This window comes from Prionailurus viverrinus, chromosome B1 (genome assembly GCF_022837055.1).
Source record: "Prionailurus viverrinus isolate Anna chromosome B1, UM_Priviv_1.0, whole genome shotgun sequence".
Lineage (NCBI taxonomy): Eukaryota > Metazoa > Chordata > Mammalia > Carnivora > Felidae > Prionailurus > Prionailurus viverrinus.
The window spans coordinates 134,958,183-134,984,612 of NC_062564.1; the positions used below are offsets into that span (position 1 = coordinate 134,958,183).

General features: G+C 37.2%; 1 protein-coding gene across 9 annotated transcripts in view; it reads left to right on the plus strand.

The window, feature by feature from the left end:
* Positions 1-26,430, plus strand: part of MAPK10 (mitogen-activated protein kinase 10) — a 557,027-nt gene that overhangs the window by 186,442 nt on the left and 344,155 nt on the right. For all 9 annotated transcript variants that reach the window (XM_047857257.1, XM_047857254.1, XM_047857261.1 and 6 more), the window contains 2 exons: positions 17,822-17,932; positions 18,602-18,800. The gene's annotated coding sequence lies outside the window, so the exon portion shown is untranslated. The remainder of the gene's footprint in view (positions 1-17,821; positions 17,933-18,601; positions 18,801-26,430) is intronic.

Genomic DNA, 26,430 nt, shown 5'->3' on the forward strand with positions numbered 1-26,430 from the left:
CTATAGCCTTGTATCGCCTGTGCCATAAGATCTCACTATAGGTGTTGGCCGTGAGACTGTGCCTCACAGATCTCAAACAGCAGGGTGTAATTGACCAAGTGCTCTGTCTATTCACTCTGAAATCCACTGTTGCATCTGAGCCCACTCCCTGTTTCCAGAACTGCCTCCTGTCCATGACCGACTGGCAGGAATACTAAGGCAAGCCAGTTCCTGGGATACCTGGGCCATTTTGGACTCAAGGTCTCCCTAGTGGTCTTGCTGGACCTTCTGGACTGCACTGCAGTCTACAATGCATTCATCCAACTTTCTTTCCTTTTTTTTTCACTCAGAAATTTCTGTTAATGAAATCCTTAAACTTTTTATCCCATTTTAGCATCTACTGCTCAGAAAATCTGGATTAACATACTGCACTATAGAGGATTTTCCCTCATAATCCCAAATGTTTTGCTCACATATTTCATGGCTTATTTTAAAATATTCTGGCCAATGAGTTTTTTAATATTTTCTGTACTGATTGGACATATTTTAAAACAGTATTATAGGATGATCAAATAAGTTCTTCTGCTCTGTGAATTTTCCTGAATTAAAATTGTGAATTCAAGAGATGATGATGGTAACTCCTATGATGCTGTGTTTGTGGGTACAGGTGGCTTCAGATATGGTTGGATCAGAGGACCCAAAGTTTGTGATCAGAAAACCATCCCTGTCTCTCTCAATTCTGCTTTCCTTTGCATTGGTTTGGTTTTATTCTAAAGTGTACTCTCCCTATGAAGTGAGAAAAATGTCCACTTAGCATCTCTACCCTTAGGACATCTCATTGTGAATAACTTCAATGAAATGAGAATGCCAGTGTCCCTATGCTCCAGCAAATCTCAGGTATGACTTTCTTTGTTTCAGCTTGGGTCTGTGCCCACATGGAAGTAGTGAGTATGGCCGGGGTATGGGATGCTTTCAGCCAGGTCTGAGTTGTGCATCCACCTCCGGAACTATGCAGTGAGGGAGGTGGGATAGTTTTTGCAAAGAAAATTTTAAGAGACTCTAAAACAGTAGCAGATATCTAATACTGAGGTTATGAGCCTAATACAAATTTCTGTACTGCTCTCTTTGGGTAGATAAGAAGCCCTAGTATTTGTAAAATGACCTGTAAATACTGCTATAAATAATCTATTTTGAGTCTTACAACATCCTGTATTACCTTTATTTTATAAATGGGAAAATAAAAATTTAGAGATTAAGGGATTTGTTCAAGGTCATAGTGGTCAGTAATAAAATATATAAGTTTATTTATTTTTACTCCACTTTCAAGACATACAATAAAATAGAAAAATGTTAGTGAGTAAAATTTAAAAAGTGAGACAAAGAAAAGTGTAAGTTAGACTAGAAGATACAGAGTAGAATGTGGAGAATACAGTGGTCTATGTAATGAATTTGGGTCACACATTTAGGTGTAAGCTTCCAGGTAGACAGAGTGAAATGAGGAACATAATTAGTAAGAAAAAAACATATCAACTTGTAATGGGAGTAAAGCCTTTTCTGGCTATAAGATATAAAAATATTTATTATGTAGCACTTTATATAGGATGTTCTAGTGGGTAACAATCTCAAAAACATCTCTCTAGCTATTGAAATTTTTTTTTAGCTATTGTAATTTTTAATGCTATTTCTTACATTGTTTTTCAATGGAAGCCAAGAGTCTGAAGCCAAAGTGTCAATCAGTAAAAGCTAGTCCTAGCAGAGGACAGAATAATGAGTACCTATATACCACATTATATATTCACATACATACAAGATGTAAAAAGCATTTCACAAATTGAATTTCTGCTGTAATGTATAAGAAGCTAATGATAAACTGTTTATTTATGGCATACTTTGCTATTCATTTTGTGACTCAAAATTTAGTGCCTTTCATGTAGTACTTTGTTTTAAATATATTTTTAATACTGTTAAAGGAATAGAGACAAATAAGAGACGAAATTCCATTAATAAAACATGTAGTCAGATATAATAAGTCCATTAATTTGTAATTCTGTAAGTTACAGTTTACTGAGACAATTGACCTAATGACCCACATTTGATTTTGCAATCAATGTTTACTGTTCATGCATATGTAAGCACATAATGAAATCTTGGATCTGACGTAACTCTTTAACAAAATAAAATAATAATGGTTAATTATAGCTTAGTGTAGAATTATTTTATAAGTAGATCTTACAGTTAAACCTCTGAACTTTTGCCACTAAAATGTCATTGAATTAGAAACAAGTGGTTTCCAAAGAAACTGAGAGGGAGCAAATCCCACCATTAAACTCTTCTTTCAGAGAGCAGCATCTGTTATATGTTGAATAACATACAGTTAGAAAGTTTATTATAATGTTTTATTTTTATGAAAAATGTAAGTTGACTCGATCTCATTTATTATAGAATATAAATTAACTGTTAAAAATATCCTAATTTGAGTACACTAATATGGGCTTTGGAACTAAAAGGTATTTTCTGTTATGCTTTCGTGTCTTTGTGGTGACTTACTATTCCTAGTAAGGTGAGCCTCTCTGCAATTATGAAAGGAAGGAAGAAAGGAAAGAAAGAAGGAAGGAGAGAGAGGGGGGAAGGAGGGAAGGAAGGAAGGAAGGAAAGAAGGAGGGAAGGGAGAGAGAGGAAAAGAAGAAAGGAAGGAAGAAAGGAAAGAAAGAAGGAAGGAGAGAGAGGGGGGAAGGAGGGAGGGAAGGAAGGAAGGAAAGAAGGAAAGAAGGAGGGAAGGGAGAGAGAGGAAAAGAAGAAAGGAAGGAAGAAAGGAAGGAAGAAACGAAGGCAGAAGAAAATAATTACTATCCCTGTTTATTTTCCCTGTACATTGCTATATTACTGTCCTCAGGGCTTGAAAGATATCTGCTCCTTCTTAATATGACATTTTGTCTTGAGCAACTATACTAAATATGGATGTGGGAAAGAATACATTAGTAGAAGGACAATGTAAATAATACTCAACAACTAAGAGAAAAAAATCAGTAACTAACGTCAGAGAAGAGGTGAACTTTTGTCAGAAACTTCTTTAACCCTAAGGCATATCATTAAAATTTCCAATATAGTGGCAAAATAATGATAGTTTAGCAGTCACATTGTACATGACGTGATTGTAAGGTATGAAAAATAGATTTATATGTCTGTATGAGAATATATTATTCATATATTTATGTATTAACAATACATGCCCCCAAAGAATTCTTGAGTTGCATCATGTTTTTAAGGCTGTAGTTCCACATACTCATTTACATCTCATCTAACTGATTTTTTTGTACCAAGTGTATAATTTTATATGCATTATGAAATACTTAAAATAAATGTCTTTTTAAGTCATTATTAAGTTTTCATTCTTTTCTCGTATTGCTAGACAGAATTAGCTGTTTTCTTCTCTGTGTCTTTCATGGCCCTCAGTTCATACCACTAGGGCGGCATTTGTCACATATTGCAGCTTAGGAACCAGCTCAACTTGTGAGGACATGAAGGTCAGAGACAGTCTTGCTCGTCTCCTACTCCCAGTGCCTATTAAAGCACCTAATGTATGTTACGTGCTCAGTGGTGGCTTTGTCAAATGAACCAATTGATAAAGTCATGTTGGGTGCAGGTTAAAGCTGTGATTCTTGCCCTCAAACTATTCATAATACAAAAGTGGAGATTGTATATTACTTATTCATACCAAGAGACATTAATGCTAGAAGAAAAACTATGTGTTCAGTAAGAATCTTTTGACTTACCCTTGAATTCAGCCTTGAGAGAGGCAGAATTGTGCATCACCTGGGAGCATGGATTCTGCAGGCATATTTGGGTTCATTCTTAGCTCTGCCTGAGTCACTTGCTTGACTGCTGGCAAGTGATTTAACTTTCTGAGCTTGTCTTCTCATCTTAAAGATGTTGATAACACTACTACCTACCACATAGAGTTGTTACGAATTGAAATGAGTTAGTCATCTTTAGAATGGTGAAAGCAGCATCTGGCATATAATAAATACTCATTCATAATTAGCCACAAGATCTTTGGGTATTTGTTTGTTTATTTATTTGTTTGTTTACTTAATTTATTTTCAAGTTAGTTAACATACAGTGTAGTCTTGGCTTCAAGAGTAGAATCCAGTGATTCATGTCTTACATATGACACCCACTGCTCATCCCAATAAGCGCCCTCCTTAGTGCCTGTCGCCCATTTAATCCCCGCTTCCAAGAACCCTCAGTTGGTTCTCTGTATTTAAGAGTCTCTTATGGTTTGCTTCCCTCTCTGCTTTTATTTTATTTTTCCTTCCCTTTCCATATGTTCATCTGTTGAGTTTCTCAAATTCCACATATCAGTGAAATCATATCTGTCTTTCTCTGATGGACTTATTTTCTTAGCATAATACCCTCTAGTTCCATCCACATTATTGCAAATGGCAGGATTTCATTCTTTTTCATCACTGAGTAGTATTTCATTGTATATATATACTACACCTTCTTTATCCATTCATCAGTTGATGGACATTTGGACTCTTTCCATACTTTGGCTATTGTTGGTAGTGCTACTATAAACATTGGGGTGCATGTGCCCCTTCAAATCAGCATTTTTGTATCCTTTGGGTAAATTCCTCATAGTGCAATTGGTAGGTCGTGGCATAGTTCTATTTTTGATTTCTTGAGGAACCTCCACACTGTTTTCGAGAGTGCCTGCACCAGCTTGTATTCCCACCAACAGTGCAAAGGGGTTCCCCTTTCTCCACATCCTTGCCAACATCTGTTGTTTCCTGAGTTGTGAATTTTAGCCACTCTGACCGGTATGAGGTGGTATCTCAATGTGGTTTTGATTTGTATTTCCCTGATGATGAGTGATATTGAGCATTTTTTCATGTGTCTGTTAGCCATCTGGATGTCATTTTGGAAAAGTATTTATTCATGTCTTCTGCCCATTTCTTCACTGGATTATTTGTTTTTTGGGTGTTGAGTTTAGTAAGTTCTTTATATATTTTGGATACTAACCCTTTATTAGATATGTCATTTGCAAATGTCTTTTCCCCTTTCATTAGTTGCCTTTTAATTTTGTTGATTGTTTCCTTTGCTATGCAGAAGGTTTTTTTTTTTTTTATCTTGATGAGGTCCCAATAGTTCATTTTTGCTTTTATTTCCTTTGCCTCCAGAGACATGTCAAGTAAGAAGTTGCTGTGACCTAGGCCAATTGTTGCCTATTTTCTCCTGTAGGATTTTGAGTCTTTAAAAATAAAAAAAAAAAGTCTTTAGAAGTAGTATACTATGGACATTTCCTCCACCAAATTAAATTTCTGTGTTTATTCATTACCTAAAGAGCAAATTTTGTTGTTGTCTGTCTATATCTATCTATCTATCTATCTATCTATCTATCTATCTATCTATCTATCCTCAATTATCTGTCTCTCCATAGCTCCATTGAACACTTGTATTAGGAATGATGATAGTTGGGGACAGAGATGAAGGGTGGAAGGTGGTTCACTATGTCCACTTCTTGAAAAAGCACCATTTTTTTCTACATGGTGTCTGATTGGAATAGGAAAAGCCTGAAAATTTGCTTATTTTGGCATAGCTGATTCAGTGCTTACTTAACTGTCTATGAAGAACATTTGGAAAACTGAAGCCACAGACTATTTCCATGTTTTTTCCCCCTTATCATTGACTATCAGGATAAATCGAAATAGATCATAATTGAATGCATGTGCTAAGTGTCAAATAAACGGCAATTGATAACACACCTCTCTAAATGAAGAGGAAAAGAGGGTATTGCCCAGGGAGGATAATTGTAGGTACTGCCAATCTAGGAAAAGAAGATATCTTGCACCTTGGAGCCCAGGGGAGAAAGAAAAACACTTTCTGGAAGTTCCCAATGAGGAAGGGGGAAGATGCCAAATACCATTTATCTCTTCTTTCAAAATGTTTGGAAATCTTTAAAACAGAAGTTAACTATCTGTTTTGAATAATGAATCATTTACTTCCCCCTTGAAAACAGAATTGAAGTTGTTGTCCTTCTTTGCCTTGGCAATTCCTCATAAAATATATAGTTGTAATGTGGCCACATTTTCTTCATCAGAATCTTTTTTGCAATTGTCAGTAAGGTTCCACGGAGTAGAGATTATCTGTCTACATGTATGTCTGTCTGTCTTTCTTATCAATCACAACACTTAAAGGAGAAATTTATTAAGATGACAATGAAAGGTTTCATTCAGCATGACTAAATCCTCTTTATAGAGTGAAAACCAAACACAGTTAAGTTAGTGACGCCAACAGTGGGCTTCTTATCGTTCTTACTGACAAATTAATAGAAACTTTTTAGGAGTTTAATGAAAATATGTTTTTCCTGATATATTCTAAAGCATCTTTTTTTTTCCTGTTGTATGGTCATTTTATCTTTTTCTTCTTTCCCACATAGTTTTATTCTAGGCTAGCCCTGTCCAATAAAGATATAACAGGAGCCTCAAAGGTGAACTGCCTATGGAATTTTAAATTTCCTTATAGCCATATTGACTTTTTTCATGGGGTGAAATTAATTTTAATAGTGTATTTTACTTAATATATCCAAAATATTTTAATTTCAATAAGTAATCAATATAAAAATTATTAATGAGATACTTTACATTTTTTGAAATGAGGTCTTTAAAATACAATGTATATTTTACACATATATTTCATCACAATTTGGTCTAGCCACAGTTCAAATACTTAATAGCCACCTGTGGCTAGTGGCTACCATATTTGACAGAGGAGATCCAGACCTTCCATGTTGAAGGATTGTTTACCTAAAAATGCCCCCTATGTATAGATATAAAGGAGGGTATGATGCATCCAGTGAAACATTATTCCCCCTCCCTGGCAACCTCATCTCACCCTGGCCGTACTTTGCCCAACCTCTACAATTATCATTATCTGGTGATTTAATATTGTTCCATTTTCTTCACAATGACTTAGTTGCATCTTTTATTCTTTTGTTCCTCCTCTTGGCATTTTTGTGATTAACACTTCTTAATTATTGGTTACTACCTGAAAGTATGGTTTTAGAAAATGTTGGTATATGTTAGCTAATAATGACATTAATCAAAATGGCTAGCTAAAAACTTCAAGTGGCAAGGAGAAAGCATCTACTTTATAAGATTAAATTTGGTTAATTAATTTTGGTTAATTGTCCAAATATAAGACAGTTGGATTTTTAAATATCTTAGATATCAACCAATAAATATGGATTCAAACTTTAGCTCTAATATTGAGTGCTTCATTTTGGTGTGATTATCAAATGAAAGCAACAGCTCTTGTTTTTGTGTGCAAGTCTGAACTTATTTTAGGACCCTTTGGCTCCTAAATAGCTTGTATAGAATACTTAATGTTGCAATAATGTAGTGGATTTTCACTGACTCATTACTGTAAATGTGTGTACTTTGAGCTGTTTTCCAAAAGTAGTGGAAAATTTGCATGCCCTTTCATTTTGGAGAGCAAAATTCTCCCACAGATTATGTAACAATGGACACAGATGTATGGAGATATTGATCCCCTCAGCCACTAGAGCAGCTGGGTTGTGACTGGAGGTGGCCCAGAGCTTTTGGCTGTCATCTCAGCTAGGAGCAACCTCATCTGTTACCCCAGAGTATCTCATAAATATTGTTTTCTCTATGAGCCAAGATTTGGTAAAGGCTCTGTCATAATCTGTCATAGTAGATCCAAATCTCATTTCATTTCTTAAAATAAATGAGATCCTAATTAAGTAGAAAATGTGCTAGAATGTCAAATATTGTATTTTTCCCCAATATCCCTTTCCATAGGTAATTGTGTCTCCCGAGTTTTCAGTTTTCTAAGTGAATTTTATTTTCTCCTTAAACCTACTAAATTATTATTTCTCACTGTTAATAATTAAAAATCCTCTTTAATACACTTTGAGATAAAAAGCAAACATTTTGAAACTTAACAATCAGTCAAAACAAAAGGTAAATAGTTACTTTCACACTATGCATGTTTCCCCAATTTTGATATATACCTTGGAGATATATACTCTCTAAAAAAAAATCACTAAAACATGCTTTTGTTTTGAAATACTGGTAAGCCAGTATTTCAGTTATATATTGTTATTTGCTCAAAGAGAAATAATGTCAAATACTTTCAATTCCTATTTCTTATTAGTCATCTATATTTTCATTTTTCACTAACATGTTTTAAGTGTTCCTAATGTTGCAATAATTGAATGGGACTTAAATACCCTTAAAGAGGTGCTTCACCTTATTTGACTTAGTGAGACATAAAGGAAGACAGACACTTAAGGTCACATAGAGAGTTACTATAGAACATGCAGTCATATCTCTATTGTTGTCCCTGGTGTCATGGAGAGCCTTTGTTTTCATTTTCCATCATTCAGCTTGAAGCCTTTGAGTTTGACCAGACCCACAGATTTAATGATAATGTCTCACAGAGTTTAAATAAAAGGTGCACATGTTAACATCACATGTTTTTAAAAAGTTAAAAATTTCCTTGAATCTTTTCAAAAAAGCCCTGTGACTTAATAGAACAAAAGCTATAGTAGCAATATTTAAAATATTTGGCTTGTCAATATTTGTGTGGTAGTGGTTCTGTTAGAAACATTATTTTTTATTATAAATGTTACTGAACTACAGGTAATCATAAATATTTTTCTAAGCTTATGAAAAATTATAGGATTGTCAAAGTCAATATATATAGCAATCAAATTTCTTAATTCTCTAATATACATCTTTTTCTTTGCAAAGGCTAGTAAAGATTTCCTTTTATTTTTTTATTTAAAAAACTTTTTTAATGTTTTTATTTTATTTTTTGAGACAGAGAGAGACAGAGCATGAACGGGGGAGGGTTAAAGAGAGAGGGAGACACAGAATCTGAAGCAGGCTCCAGGCTCTGAGCTGTCAGCACAGAGCCCGACGTGGGGCTTGAACTCATGGACTGTGAGATCATGACCTGAGCCGAAGTCTGATGCTCAACCGGCAGAGCCATCCAGGCGCCCCAAGACTTCCTTTTTAAAAAAGGAGCAAAACCATTAATTTGAAATAAAAGAGAAACCTGTAAAAAATGAACTTAGATTGCCAACAATTTGAGTTGACTGTATTAAAGAAAATATCCACAGATTTATAGCATAAACATTTTGAATTATCTTGCTGAATGATCTTAACTTGCCATGTTTAAAGGGAAGAAAAGTTCCTTTTATTTTTTTTTCCTTGATGAAAGGTCAAGACATGGCTATTTTTAGCAGCACATTTGAATTCAACTTCTACTTAAAGAATTTACATACATATGGGTAATCCTTATTAAATCTGGCAAGTGTGCTCTGTCTTGAAGCCAGTCTTTACAAGAACTCATGTTCAAAGACATAAGTCTAACTCCCAAATCTTTGAACAATAGACTGCAGAACACTAGGTTATATTTCCTTTGTATAGGAGTAGATTATAATAGAGTACATTTCCCTCTCTCTATTTCCCTAAAGTTTCAAACTCATAATAATAACCTTTCCTGTTCTACACAATCTCTTCACCAACACATTGTTACCATCCATTCTTCCTTACTCTTTTCCTTTTCTGAGTCCTTCTAGTTGCTTGAAGCCCCTTTAGGGAATTTATTCATTCATTCAGCAAGTATTTATTGAGCACCTAGTATGTGTCTGACACCATCCTTAGGACTGGGGATGGAGTGGAGAACTCTTATCCTCATTTTATCTGTTAAGACTTTATTTTAAAGATCCAACTCAAACTGCTTTATCAAATAGTCAAAAAAGACTTTATTTAATGGTTTATGTGACTGAACAGACATGCATTGGTTCAGAACTCAAAAGATATCTTCAGAATCTACTTTTCTAATCTGCTTCCTCTCAGTTGGCTCCATTTTCATGCTCTACCAGCTGGCCTTACAGAACTTCGGCTCACAGCATAATAGTACACAATCCAGCATAAGAGATACTCCACTTCTCTGATGCTGCAAAGAAAATTTTAGAATTGAGTTTATTTTATGGTCCTAATTGGCCCATTTTGTATCTGGTGCCCACTCCAGAGATCACCAGAGTGGCCAGGAGATGGAATGTGTTGCTTGGCTTTGCCAAGGCATACATTGCTCCTGTATCCTAGAGGAAGAATTCATTTATGTGAAGAAGTTGGGCTGAGAATGTGAAAGGCGTGGTTCCCTAGAAGGAAATGAATGTGAGTGCATTCTGGTAATCAAAAGACAATGATCTGAGTGGCTATTCTAGAGCTTTCCCCTAAATGACCCAATCTCCTTCCCTAATGTTAATAAACAATATCGTCTATCTTATTGCATGGGAATTTTTAGCTTCATCCAGTCTAATTTGACACTCAATGCAGGAATTTCTTCTCCTACACTCCCAAGAAATTCAAACCTTCATTTGAGGATTACCAGAGATAACAGTTCACTGCCCAGAGGGGTAGCCTGACCGCTGGCTCTGTAAGCCATAAAAGCAGACTTGTGCCCATTTTCCATTCTACACTTAGCTTGATGTGGAGTTACCAAAAAAAGTTGTGAATGCTTAGAGTAGATAGTCCTATTATTCTTCAATTATAAGATACTTGAAAAACACATGTAAGCAAAGATTGCGTATGACTAAAGATTTAACTTTTCAAGCTAATATGACCAGAGGGTAAAGTGTAAAGTTTTAATGGATTTTGTTTCTATTTGTTTTTATCTTAAAGGGTAATTATTCAAGTAGAGTTTTCTACGATGATTAGAATGGTGATCTGTGATAATATTTATAGAGCCTTGAATCTGGTGACATGCAAGTTTGAGAAATTTAAATATAATTTTATGTATTAAAAGTGTGCTTAAGGAAGAATCTATTAATACAAAAACAGGCTCGAATGTAAGTTATGCATCTTTGGTTTTGTTTTCATAAGTTTTATAACTGGTTTGTGTGTAGACTTCACATCGGAAAATGAATCCAGTTATGGAGAAAATAAAAGGATCTTTCCTAAACAATATTCTAATATTTTCAGAAAAGTTGCACTGATAATACAAAGAGGTAAAATAATGAAATCTCTCAGATAGATTGTGTGGCATAGGCTCTGATTGCTACTCTCTTAAAGTCAAGCATAGGAAGTTACCAAGGATAATACCTGCTTGGACAGAAGATTAGTAACTTGGACTAAATGCTTTGGAAGGCACTTCCAAATGTTGGATTCCTTGGGAGGAGCTATACGTGCCTCAACACACATATAACACCTGCTAGTCATGCACATCAAGCAACACTAAATTGCTAGTACTTTTGGATAACAAACCTAGGATGTCAGAATCACTAGTTCCAGTTGGAACCGAGAGAGTAAATGATTTCCCTAGGGTAATACTGGAGTCCAACGTAGAATTAGAGGAATAAGCTCGGGGTAACTGCAGGAAAGACTGTTTTAATCCTTGCCTTCACACTGGGAGAGATTTATACAAGGGCACAGATGAGGTTTTATCTGTTCAACCATAATGCAGCTTCATGAAGAGTAACTCACAGTAGTTGATTCTTGAAGAGGCACAGCCTATAAGAGACATATGCCTACTTTCCTTACAGTGGGCTGCTGAAGGTATGCTGAAAATAATATATATATATAGTATACTAATATATTAGTATACATTTATATATGTATATAAAATGTCAGTTAAACCACTTATCACTTGTACTTTGCTTTTCTAAATAAGAACCAATTGTATAAACAGGTACACAAAGGGAGTATGTTTTTTCTCTCCTAACAATGAGCACCAGGTTCATGAAGATGCCTTTAGTCTTAAGCACCTGTCTATGCATTCCATCTAGATGGTAAAAGCTAATATTGGTAAATCTGGCCAGGGAAATTTCCATATCTGATAATCAAGAGCACGGGCTTTATTAACTCAGTTATTTAGCATTTTTGGTCACTTTAGTCGGTAAAGAAATGTTAGTATTATTTTAAAAAATTTTTTACTGTTTATTTATTTTTGAGAGGGAGCGAGACAGAATGAGAGTGGGGGAGGGCCAGAGAGAGAGAGGGAGACACAGAATCCGAAGCAGGCTCCAGGCTCTGAGCTGTCAGCACAGAGCCTGACATGGGGCTCGAACCCAGAAGCCATGAGATCATGACCTGAGCTGAAGTCGGACACTTAACTGACTGAGCCACCCAGGCGCCCCTAGAGGAAAGATTTTATACAACTTTTTATGTTTTAAAAATTACTAGGGGTTCAAAATATGCTACTGAAGGCAGTATCAATTGTGGAATTAAAATTGCTAAAATGGATCATTTATTGAATGCATGTTTTTTTTTTTAAATTTTTTTTAACGTTTATTTATTTTTGAGACAGAGAGAGACAGAGCATGAACGGGGGAGGGTCAGAGAGAGAGGGAGACACAGAATCTGAAACAGGCTCCAGGCTCTGAGCTGTCAGCACAGAGCCCGATGCGGGGCTCAAACTCATGGACCGCTAGATCGTGACCTGAGCCGAAGTCGACGCTTAACCGACTGAGCCACCCAGGCGCCCCTTTTGAATGCATGTTGAAAGAACCTCTCCGTCTTATCTAGCCAACCCTGAATATCTTTATTTATCCCTTATTTTAAAAAGACAAATATAGAGAAGAAACTTTGACAATATTCAATTGAATATTACCTTTTCTTAAATCCAAATGAATTCATTACAACTGAGGGCAAAAATCTGACTTCCTTTTCTTTTCCAGTGGAGGCATACCTGAAACTTAAATAAGGAAATGCATATTATTTTACTATGTACATAAAATTTTCTCTCTCCTTTATTTCACAGTTGAAGCATTGTATTGATTCTCTAGAATTATATATGTAGGTAGGTTGTATTATCTGTAAATTTCACTCCATGGTAGTAGAGTGATAAAAAGATTTGTTATTAAAGTTTGTATATATTGGGTTGAGTAGGATTGAGAACCACTCAACAGATCTGCCTACCAAAGTGAGATGGCAAAACAAAATGTAGAATTTTTAAAGAAAACAATCCTTTGCAATACTTTTTGACACCTCAGTCATTGAAAGAATTCAAAAGTAATCAGAATGTGACAAGTGGGGGGAATTTGTTAAAAAAAAAAAAAGAGATGTCTTGGAAAACAGCGTTGAGGCCTCCACCCCCCTTCCCCTGGGTTACTAGAGCAGGATGTTGCCTCCACTCTTAGCCCAGTGTAGGAAGCTACTATGAGAGTCCTTAGAAAATTTGAAATGTGTTCCCTGAATTTGGAGACATATAGGCTTTCCTCACAGCTGAGAAAACTAGAGGAGTCAGAGGAAACCATCAGCAGGACAGAGGTGCCTGCATTTTGCTTGATTTGTACTCGAGTGTTTATGAAGTTAATGGATGCCTTCCCAGGTATAGACACAAGGGAGAGAGACCTAACATGGCACCATATCTTGTTCTAGCTTAGCCTGTAATATCACTGAGGAGGACAACAAGATTCCAGTAGGTGAGGTCTCTGTAGAGTGGACCATGAATGGTATGGTGTCTAAGGGCTAGGGGAGCGGTGGGGAGTTGTAAGCCAAAAGCAATGGATTTGTGCCTGTCAAAGAAGCTCCTCTATAGAACACACAACTATATCTAAGAGAGAGACAGTGAGCCTTAAAGAACTGGCAGCCTCAGAATGTGAGCTGTCCACTCAGGCAGGTAACATCCTAACCCCTTGATTTCATGTTCCTCTTTTACTCTAATCTGGGGCTTGAGAGTGAGAGAGGAAGTAAGTGGGGATGGAGAACAGAGCAAACCTATACTCCTTCCATAAGACCAATGGGAGTCAACCACAGGTCTCTGCTGGGGGAGGAGGAAGAAGATTTTCACCTTACAGTGAAGACTGAAGTGTTGAATACATTGGATTGGACCTTCTAATTCTGAATTGAGACTTGTTTTTTCAACTAAAAGTGACTATATGGATCATCTATTATGTAAGGGAAAGAGATTCAATAAGCAATGAGACATAGATTTCACCTAGAGGCAAAGGAAAAATTTCCCCACTGAACAAATTTTAAGGGGACTCGTAGGGCAAAAATGTCTGGTAACTTCTCACAGGTCATATAATAAATTAGGCAAAATCATGCTCCAGGTATAGTCTGCCCCCTGCCCCCTGCTCCTTACCCTTATTCTTCTGAAAGGGCTCATATTCACATGCTATCTGTATCTCCTCTCAGAAGATGTCCTTGTATCTGTCATTTATACTACACCTTGGTGAGATTCTATTAACATGCCTGTGCTTTCCATATCTAACTGTAAAAGAAAAAGCCTGCCTTCTGTTGAAGAATTTTTAGTCTCCTTTTCAGGAAGTAGAAGAGCTGTTTGAAAGTTGATTTATTCTAGCAACATGCGGACATTGCCTTAACGATAAAAATTTATATTATGTTGTAAAGGAACAACAGCACCCCTTTACTCTTGGTGCTCTGCTATAATCCTGCTTCCCCTCTGACACCAGATGTGTGGGTTTTCCACACATCAAGCAATTCTGTGATACAAGCTGTGAGTCCTACGATTTAACTCAATTCTGACACTACCTACCTGGAGATAACATCAGATCCTACAGGTGAAGGCCTCAGACCCACAAGACCGCCTCCCACCCCCCACCCACATACTTAAGACATTGGTTCCAAGTACAGATTTTTACCCATGCTTCTGATCCATTGGCTACAAATTGGAGGTTCCCACAACCCCTTTTTGGGGTTCAATTAATTTGGTAGAGTGACTCACAGAACTTGGGGAAACAGTTCACTTAACTAGATTACTGTTTATTATAAAAGGGTATAATCAAGGAATAGCCAAATGGAAGTGATACTTAGGGCAAGTACAAGGAAAGGGACATGTGCCGCTCTCCCTGCATGTCTGTGTTCACCAACCTGGAAGCTCTCCAAGTTCTGTCCTTTTGGGGTTTTATGTAGGCTTTTTTACCTAGGTATGATTGATTAAATCATCAGCCATTGGTGATCTTAACTCCCTCTCCAGCTCCTCTCCCCTTCCCAGAGGTGGGGGATGTTGGAAGGGTTGCTTTAAGTTCCAATCTTGTAACCAAGGCTGGTTCCCCTTGCAACCAAACCACCATTCTTGGGTTACTTAGGGACTTTCCAGAAGTCACCTCATTAACATAAACTCATGTGTGGGTTGAAAGGGGCTTATGGGTAAGAAAAGACACCTGTATCCCTCTAGTCACTTAGGAAATCCCAAGGGTTTTAGGAGCTTTGTGACAGGAGTGGGAGGAAGACCATATATATATTTCTTATTATAAACCACAATATCACATCTATCCTTGACTATTAAAGTATGTTTTGGATATTTCAAAGTATTAGAAATTTATTTTTCCAAATAAAATTTAAATTTTATTTTAATAAAATCTAATATAAATATTTAATAAATCTAAAATTTATTTTATTTTATTAAAATCTAATATAAATATTTAATAAACCTAAAATTTATTTTATTTTATTTTTAGAAAGAGAGAGAGAGTGCAAGCAGGAGAGAGGGACAGAGGAGAGAGAGAGAGAATCCCAGTAGGCTTCTCACTCAGTGTGAAGTCTGAAGTGGGGCTTGATCCCACGACCGTGGGATCATGACCTGAGCCAAAATCAAGAGTTGGTTGCTCAACCAACTGAGCCACTGAGGTGTCCCTGGAAGGGATACCTTTAAGGAATTATTCATAATGTGTTAATAATATGTCTGAGGCAATAAAGAAGAGATCTAGCCATGCAATGGATTGAACTCCTTTATCTGTTGAAGAGAGCATGGTCAAGTACATCATGGTCTAGTATTAATATGCTTGCTATTTAAAATAGTTAAAAGAATTTGTTTATAATTTAAATTATGACCACCCATTAACTTAAGAAAGCATGATGTCAATCCAAATGAAATGGTAAACTGAGGCAAAATTAAATTATCAGAAAGTAAGTTTATTTGAGAATGGCAGAGGAATTGCAATTCAGGAAACATGCTGGAGTAGGCTACAGGTGAGTCTATTGAGCATTTGGGGTGGGCTGTATTTATAGGCAAGGAGTGCAACAGAAGGGGAAGTGCAGCCAGAGTCCATGCAGTAAGTTCATTGGCTTAAGGGTGGAGAGAGATTCTTGGTGGATGTTCATTGGTCAGGAGGTAGGTCTTAGTCTTCTGTAAATCAGGCATTCAATGGAAATCAGTCTTTCATATCTAAAGTTCTATTCTTTTGAGCTGCATGCATTAGATAGATTCTCCATTTCATATCCTCCAGTTTTATTTTAGGTTGACATCCTTTCACAATGAAATATTCAGTCTTTAAAAACCTGCAAGTCTCAGTAGTGAATCACCCTAGAAACATGTAGTATTAAAAATTAAGCATCCTGTACATGGCAGCTAAGTCCATTAAAAAAAGAAAGGATGATATTATTTTTATTTATTTTTTTATTAAAAAAAATTTTTTTAGTGTTTATTTTTAAGACAGAGAGAGACAGAGCACAGCGGGGAAGGGGCAGACAGAGACACACACACACAGAATCCGAAGCAGGCTCCAGGCTCTGAGCTGTCAGCACAGAGCCTGATGTGGGGCTTGAACTCACGAACCTGTGAGATCAAGACCTGAGCTGAAGTCAGACGCTTAACTGACTGAGCCACCCAGGCACCCCAGAAAGGATGATTTTTTAAATGTAAACATATTATATTTATATACATATACATCTACATCTACATACACACACACACACACACACACACACACACATATATATATGATAAATACATGTTATCTGTATGAAAAAGTTTAAGCTTTGAGAGTTTAAGCTGGATTACTGAATGCAAATATATTCCTTCCATACTAGTTACCATATAGACAGTCATATCAGTAGTTTAAATTAAATTATGGACTTTAGGTTAAACATGGAATATTCAACACCATGTAACAACCCACTACACTGACCAAGAAGGAATAACAACCTACAAGGACATCAGCAGATAAACGTTTGCAGCAAGCTTTCGTAAGATGGACAGTTGGAGGGTAAGTAGTAGCTCCTTTACAGAGCAGGCAAAACTGAAACCTAAGTATCCACAGAGGGACAAGCCAACATGAAAGACACCAGTTATCTAATTTATGACCTCTTTGAATAATATATAAATAATGTCAGCAAATTGGTTAATTAGTTATGTTTGGATTTTTGTTGTCTAGAGAATTTGAGTGCTTACTATGTGCCAGGTACACTGTTAGGAATTACATATATCATATGGGCAAGTCACTTAATATCTCTGGGTCTCTGCGTTCTAAACTATAAAATGAAGAGGTAAGATTGGACAATTTTGGTCTTTGGACATTGTGATACATTTTATTACTGTTCTTACTTATTTGCTGCTCTTTTGTACTGGTCCATCCATCCTTTCAGGGCTCCTACTTTGGAATCTTCTCTTAACCTTCCTCTGACCTACTTCCTATTGAGAGGAATACTATTTCAGACTCTGATGACAGACTTGGCCATATGAATTTCTCTGGCTATAGAAATGTGAGCAGAATGTATGCAGCAGCATTTTAGAGATGCTTCACTCAGATCCTCCTTCAAAAGGAAGGACTTACTGTCCAGGTGGGAAGTGCACTTGGCAGATAGCCTCTAGCTGTTAGGTTCTTTAAGATCCACCTTAGCTGCAGACAGCTACCTCTCCTGGGATCATGACCTTCCCAGGACAGCCTGCATCTGGTAACTGAGTGAGTGGGGAGTATAAAGACCAAACAATATTTGCCTCATTTGAGATACTCTGATGGGCAGTGTTTGCTCCAGAGCTCCTCTCAGGGTCGGCAAAAGCTTTAACCCTGCTTCACAGTTTGCTTCTAGTTCTGACCAATCTGCTTCTTCCACTTTCTTCATAGGTGTTGACTTCAGATCACATCATGCCCCCAGATTCCATTTTCGCATCTGCTGTTGAAGATCCCAACCTGTGACTTATGGCATGTCTGATCTGCAGTTTTGAAAGTCTTCAGGTGGTTTGTCTATTGCTCTTTCCCTCCACTACTAGAATAGCATGTCCTGAACAAGGGGTACTCCTTTAGCTTGAGTCCCAGAATGAAGACAACAGGGAGCATACAGCTGTTGCACCTGCAAAGAGCCTTTAACATGAGCATAAAATGAAAGAGTTGTTGAAAGAGTTTTTGTTATAGTGTTTATTAGTGTAGAAAGATTGAATGAAAGCTGATTGATAATAATATAGGAGTAAATAATAACAAGTAATGAAAACATTAACTGACTCCCCTAAATTTAATAGCAATGTACACACATATAAGATTGTCCATATGGCCACATCTTCATAACGATGAAGAAGTTAACTTTTTTTTTTAAAATGGTTTATTTATTTTTGAGAGAGAGACAGAGTGTAAGTGGGGGAGGGCACAGAGAGAGGGAGACACAAAATCTGAAGCAGGCTCCAGGCTCTGAGCTGTCAGCACAGAGACTGATGCAGGGCTCGAACCCACAAACTGTAAGATCATGACCTGAGCTGAATTCAGACACTTAACCAACTGAACGACCCCCGAAGTACACTTTTCTTAAAATATTGCTTCCAGAATTAAAAGTAATGCTCCAATATAACATGGTTAAATTAATCTCCATGCTGTGTTGGATTTTAAGGAACTGATTAAAGTTTTGTCTTACAGAACATGGTCTCACAGTTGGAAACGGCTAGCTGAAGAAGTGTGTCCATATCCAGGCATAAATACTATTAAGTTTCTACTGTTCTATGTGTGGTGTCTGGTGTGCCGTAAAAAAGTTGAGGCACACAAAAGCCAAGAAATCACAACTCATATCCAAGAGACAGCAGACTCGGACTCAGAAAGGACCCAAAGTTTGAAACTGGTAAGACAGGAATAAACTCTTCCTGGTAAAATAAACAATAATTGGTGAAAGAAACTCCTAAAGATAATAATACCATCACTAGGTGTGAGATAACTTCAGGTGGTCATTAAAGTTTTCTATTTACTTTGACTGATATAGCAAACAATAGTGTCTGTACCTTGGGGGCACAGGAATGTTTAAATTCTTTAGCATAAGTATTTATTGAAAATTGAAGAGACTTGGTTTTCCTTTGGACAAGCAGAGAGGAATTTACACTGTTGTTTTAATTTCATGTAATAATGGATTAATGCCATAGGTGACTTGAAACAATCTATATCTGTGTTAGTTTGCCAGGGCTACCATAACAAAGTATCACAGACTGGATGCCTTAAACAACAGAAGTCTATTGGCTTACAATTCTGGAGGGTAGAAGTCTGAGATCCAGGTTTTCACAGGGTTGGTTTCTTCTGAAGCCTCTCTTTGGCTTGTAGATGTCCATTTTCTCCTCCCTGTGTCTTTGCAGGGTCTACTCTGTCTGTGTCTTAATCTCCCCTTCTTATAAGGACCTCTTCTTTATAAGGACTTCTTAGAAGTCATATTGGATTTGGATTGGGCTGACCTTAATGACTTCATTATGACCTCTTTGAAGACCATATCCCAAGTGCCTCTATATTTCTGAGGTAGTGAGGCTTAGGACTTCAACATATGAATTTCGAGGGGGCACAATTCAGCCCCTGATAATATTTAAACTAAAAGAAAATACAACTCACTAAGGTAGACTTAGGGAATTGTTGGAACTTGTTTACTTGGGTAAAGCTGAGAAATCTAGGGTTATGTTCCCAGAGTGCCTTCTAGTCGCTTTTATAATACTTTTAGTTTTTCTTGTTTGTTTCACTGTCATCCATGTCTATTAGCCAAAACCTTAAATGTTTTGATGCAGCTACTGTTTTAATGGATGATTCAAAGATAAAACAAAGAGAAATCGAATTGATTCACCTTCAAAGGGAAAACCACATCTCTACAAACAAAACATTATTTTTAAGGTGCATCAATAACAGTGATGAAAATCTGGACAATTCTTGATGGTTTCTTTGGCAACTGTGGCCAAGAGAAAGGACTGAGAGGATGGTTTAAGAATAATAGTTCCCATGCTCCTAGTAAAAGACTAATTGTTTTTTAGCCATGGTAACAAATAACTACCAGAACGGGTTTTAAACCTGTCAATGACAACTCACTTCAATGAATGTAATTCTTGAGGCCAGCCAACTAGTGACAGCCCCTTATTTCTGAAAGTCAGCCCAACTCATTTCAGTGAACATGTTTTGCAGACCAAACTATTATCAACAGTCTGACCCATATAGCCATGCTTCCACAGCTAATATCAACTTGCTTTTGCTTCTGTAAATCTGCCAGTTCATGAACTCCATGCTTCTTGAAAGTTCTATGCAACAGCAGTAGTCTATTCTGCTTGGGGAGTTTGTGCATAGGTGGCATAACTCTCCCAAGCAACAAATTTAGCTTTGTGGTTTTGTTTCAGGCTATGAATAGTGGTATCATCCTTTGTCTTTTGTTATCTTATCATCTGATTCTCATTTGCCACTGAAATGCAGAATAGTTCAGCAATAATGAACCTGGACTCCAGGCTGATTTGGCTATGCCCTGATTTTTTCATTTGTGTAATCGGGAGAATGAATAGCCTCTTTCTCACAGGGTTAAATTAAATATATGAATCACTTAAAAATCATGTAGAACTTATAAAAAGCTATAAGGTAAGTATTTAATAAATGTCTTACAAATATTAGCTAATATTACTATTTCTTGCTTTTATAAATACCTAGCATAAGTTCAAAGTTACAAGGAGGTAAAAGAGCTTCACCATTCTTTTATAATTCAAGGCTTGGCTTACATTTGTTAACAATAATATTTTTAAAGTATAGCCTTAATTCTTTTAAAACTTGGAGGATTGTGCTTGTGTATGTGTATGTATGTGTGCATGTTATATATATATATATGTGTGTGTGTGTGTGTGTATGTATATATATGTGTATGTGTATATATATATGCATATATATATGTATATATGTGTATATATATGTGTGTATATATATGTATATATATGTATATATATACACACATATACATATATGTATATATATATATATATATATACCTACACATACATACTGGTATCTCTGACAATTTTGACACCATTTCCATTGAGGAATAGCTTGACTACATTCATAGGAGAGCAAAGATCTATTTAATACAGTACATACTAACAACAATGTAGTAGTATTAATAACTAGTTGGGTGTCTATTGCTAAGAGCTAGTATACTGAGTTCTATATTTCAATTTTTTTACTAAGAATATTACATGCATTATATTTTATTCATTAACTCATTTATTTGGTCATTTAACATTTAACAAAAATTTATTATGTGCCTACTTTATGCCAGGCAGTGTTCTAGGGCTAGAAACAAAATGATGAGCTGTTGTGTTAAATCTGTGTTCTTTTTGAAAACAGAAATGTCATGATATAATTTGTATTATTTATTATTTATCTTTATGTGTGTTTATATTTATGTTTATATTATATTAAGGTTACATGATGAAAAATGATTTGGATATTGCCTTTGTTACCTAGATTCAGTTGTTATCCTTGAATTGACTTGTTATGATAACATTGGAAGTACAAACAGAGGTAGGCAAGTTTTTGGACATCAGGCCAGTGGTCAGGATTTCCAGAGGCAGTAAGTCACAGACACTATGCACTTTGCTGTTTTAGTTCAAATACCCATAACGACCAATAAGTAAAATTCATCTAAGATATCTTTTGGCAAATAACTGAATTGGCTCTACACTAATCTGCTTGGTTCTTCTTGTATTCACTTTTATATTTGCTGTATTTGGGTGTTAATTAACATTTGTCAGTTATTAATTTTAGAGTTATATAGAAAAGTTAATACTCATACATTTTTTATATCTTTAGACATAGCTGTAATATATATACACATTAACTGACAAAAATAGCGTAAACACCATATAACTGTAGCATGTTTTATGTAAGCCGTGTGTGTATTATACACACACACACACTTTATTTATGAACTATTTGAGATAAATCACAAGTTAAATTATACATTATGACTCTTTAGGATGTGAATTTTTAACATGATTATGGTATAGTTATACCTTCATAAATTTACATTGATAATTTACCATTTGCTTAGTACTTTTACCATTTTTTAAATTCTTAACTTTTTTTGCATATTTTTGTTTGCATATTTAAAATATTCTTTTCATTGTTGTATTTTTAAAAATTTAAATCCAAGTTAGTTAACATATAGTGTAATAATGGTTTCAGGAGTAGAATTTAGTAATTCATCACTTACATATAACATCCAGGGCTCATCCCAACAAATGCTCTCCTTAATGCCCATTACCCATTTAGCCCATCCCCCCTCACCTCCCTACATCAACCCTCAGTTTGTTCTCTGTATTTAAAATAATTTTTATTGAGAGTTGCGGCAAGATGGCGGCTTAGGAGGACGCTGGGCTCACCGCACGTCCTGCTGATCACTTAGATTCCATCTACACCTGCCTAAATTACCCAGAAAACCGCCAGAGGATTAGCAGAACAGAGTCGCCGGAGCCAAACACAGACGAGAGGCCCACGGAAGAGGGTAGGAAGGGCGGCGAGGCGGTGCGCGCTCCACGGACTGGCGGGAGGGAGCCGGGGCGGAGGGGCGGCCCACCGGCCAAGCAGAGCCCCCAAGTCTGGCTTGCAAAAGCGGAGGGGCCGGGCGGACTGTGTTCCGACAGCAAGCGCGACTTAGCGTCTGGGAGGTCATAAGTGAACAGCTCTGCTCGGAAAGCGGGAAGGCTGGAGGACAAAGGGAGGGAGAGCTGCTGAGCCCCCTGACAACAGAGCTCAGTTTGGTGGGGAACAAAGGCGCTCGCCAGCGCCATCTCCCCCGCCCATCCCCCAGCCGAAATCCCAAAGGGAACCGGTTCCTGCCAGGGAACTTGCTCGCTCCTCGCAAACACCCAACTCTGCGCTTCGGCGGAGCCAAACCTCCGGCAGCGGATCTGACTCCCTCCCGCTGCCACAGGGCCCCTCCTGAAGTGGATCACCTAAGGAGAAGCGATCTAAGCCTGCCCCTCCTGCCCCCGAGCACCTTGCCTACCCACCCCAGCTAATACGCCAGATCCCCAGCATCACAAGCCTGGCAGGGTGCAAGTAGCCCAGATGAGTCACACCACCCCACAGTGAATCCCACCCCTAGGAGAGGGGAAGAGAAGGCACACACCAGTCTGACTGTGGCCCCAGCGGTGGGCTGGGGGCAGACATCAGGTCTGACTGCGGCCCCGCCCACCAACTCCAGTTATACATCACAGCACAGGGGAAGTGCCCTGCAGGTCCTCACCACGCCAGGGACTATCCAAAATGACCAAGCGGAAGAACTCCCCTCAGAAGAATCTCCAGGAAATAACAACAGCTAATGAGCTGATCAAAAAGGACTTAAATAACATAACAGAAAGTGAATTTAGAATAATAGTCATAAAATTAATCGCTGGGCTTGAAAACAGTATACAGGACAGCAGAGAATCTCTTGCTACAGAGATCAAGGGACTAAGGAACAGTCACGAGGAGCTGAAAAACGCTTTAAACGAAATGCATAACAAAATGGAAACCACCACAGCTCGGCTTGAAGAGGCAGAGGAGAGAATAGGTGAACTAGAAGATAAAGTTATGGAAAAAGAGGAAGCTGAGAAAAAGAGAGATAAAAAAATCCAGGAGTATGAGGGGAAAATTAGAGAATTAAGTGATACACTAAAAAGAAATAATATACGCATAATTGCTATCCCAGAGGAGGAAGAGAGAGGGAAAGGTGCTGAAGGGGTCCTTGAAGAAATCATAGCTGAGAACTTCCCTGAACTGGGGAAGGAAAAAGGCATTGAAATCCAAGAGGCACAGAGAACTCCCTTCAGACGTAACTTGAATCGATCTTCTGCACGACATATCATAGTGAAACTGGCAAAATACAAGGATAAAGAGAAAATTCTGAAAGCAGCAAGGGGTAAACGTGCCCTCACATATAAAGGGAGACCTATAAGACTCGTGACTGATCTCTCTTTTGAAACTTGGCAGGCCAGAAAGAATTGGCACGAGATTTTCAGGGTGCTAGACAGAAAAAATATGCAGCCAAGAATCCTTTATCCAGCAAGTCTGTCATTTAGAATAGAAGGAGAGATAAAGGTCTTCCCAAACAAACAAAAACTGAAGGAATTTGTCACCACTAAACCAGCCCTACAAGAGATCCTAAGGGGGACCCTGTGAGACAAAATCCCAGAGACATCACTATAAGCATAAAACATACAGACATCACAATGACTCTAAACCCGTATCTTTCTATAATAACACTGAATGTAAATGGATTAAATGCGCCAACCAAAAGACATAGGGTATCAGAATGGATAAAAAAACAAGACCCATCTATTTGCTGTCTACAAGAGACTCATTTTAGACCTGAGGACACCTTTAGATTGAGAGTGAGGGGATGGAGAACTATTTATCATGCGACTGGAAGCCAAAAGAAAGCTGGAGTAGCCATACTTATATCAGACAAACTAGACTTTAAATTAAAGGCTGTAACAAGAGATGAAGAAGGACATTATATAATAGTTACAGGGTCTATCCATCAGGAAGAGCTAACCATTATGAATGTCTATGCACTGAATACCGGAGCCCCCAAATATATAAAACAATTACTCATAAACATAAGCAACCTTATTGATAAGAATGTGGTAATTGCAGGGGACTTTAATACACCACTTACAGAAATGGATAGATCATCTAGACACACGGTCAATAAAGAAACAAGGGCCCTGAATGAGACATTGGATCAGATGGACTTGACAGATATATTTAGAACTCTGCATCCCAAAGCAACAGAATATACTTTCTTCTCGAGTGCACATGGAACATTCTCCAAGATAGATCATATACTGGGTCACAAAACAGCCCTTCATAAGTTTAAGAATTGAAATTATACCATGCTTACTTTCAGACCACAATGCTATGAAGCTTGAAATCAACCGCAGAAAAAAGTCTGGAAAACCTCCAAAAGCATGGAGGTTAAAGAACACCCTACTAAAGAATGAGTGGGTCAACCAGGCAATTAGAGAAGAAATTAAAAAATATATGGAAACAAACGAAAATGAAAATACAACAATCCAAACGCTTTGGGACGCAGCAAAGGCGGTCCTGAGAGGAAAATACATTGCAATCCAGGCCTATCTCAAGAAACAAGAAAAATCCCAAATACAAAATCTAACAGCACACCTAAAGGAACTAGAAGCAGAACAGCAAAGGCAGCCTAAGCCCAGCAGAAGAAGAGAAATAATAAAGATCAGAGCAGAAATAAACAATATAGAAACTAAAAAAACTGTAGAGCAGATCAACGAAACCAAGAGTTGGTTTTTTGAAAAAATAAACAAAATTGACAAACCTCTAGCCAGGCTTCTCAAAAAGAAAAGGGAGATGACCCAAATAGATAAAATCATGAATGAAAATGGAATTATGACAACCAATCCCTCAGAGATACAAACAATTATCAGGGAATACTATGAAAACTTATATGCCAACAAATTGGACAACCTGGAAGAAATGGACAAATTCCTGAACACCCACACTCTTCCAAAACTCAATCAGGAGGAAATAGAAAGCTTGAACAGACCCATAACCAGCGAAGAAATTGAATCGGTTATCAAAAATCTCCCAACAAATAAGAGTCCAGGACCAGATGGCTTCCCAGGGGAGTTCTACCAGACGTTTAAAGCAGAGATAATACCTATCCTTCTCAAGCTATTCCAAGAAATAGAAAGGGAAGGAAAACTTCCAGACTCATTCTATGAAGCCAGTATTACTTTGATTCCTAAACCAGACAGAGACCCAGTAAAAAAAGAGAACTACAGGCCAATATCCCTGATGAATATGGATGCAAAAATTCTCAATAAGATACTAGCAAATCGAATTCAATGGCATATAAAAAGAATTATTCACCATGATCAAGTGGGATTCATTCCTGGGATGCAGGGCTGGTTCAACATTCGCAAATCAATCAACGTGATACATCACATTAACAAAAAAAGAGAGAAGAACCATATGATCCTGTCAATCGATGCAGAAAAGGCCTTCGACAAAATCCAGCACCCTTTCTTAATAAAAACCCTTGAGAAAGTCGGGATAGAAGGAACATACTTAAAGATCATAAAAGCCATTTGTGAAAAGCCCACAGCTAACATCATCCTCAACGGGGAAAAACTGAAAGCTTTTTCCCTGAGATCAGGAACACGACAAGGATGCCCACTCTCACCGCTGCTGTTTAACATAGTGCTGGAAGTTCTAGCATCAGCAATCAGACAACAAAAGGAAATCAAAGGCATCAAAATTGGCAAAGATGAAGTCAAGCTTTCGCTTTTTGCAGATGACATGATATTATACATGGAAAATCCGATAGACTCCACCAAAAGTCTGCTAGAACTGATACATGAATTCAGCAAAGTTGCAGGATACAAAATCAATGTACAGAAATCAGTTGCATTCTTATACACTAACAATGAAGCAACAGAAAGACAAATAAAGAA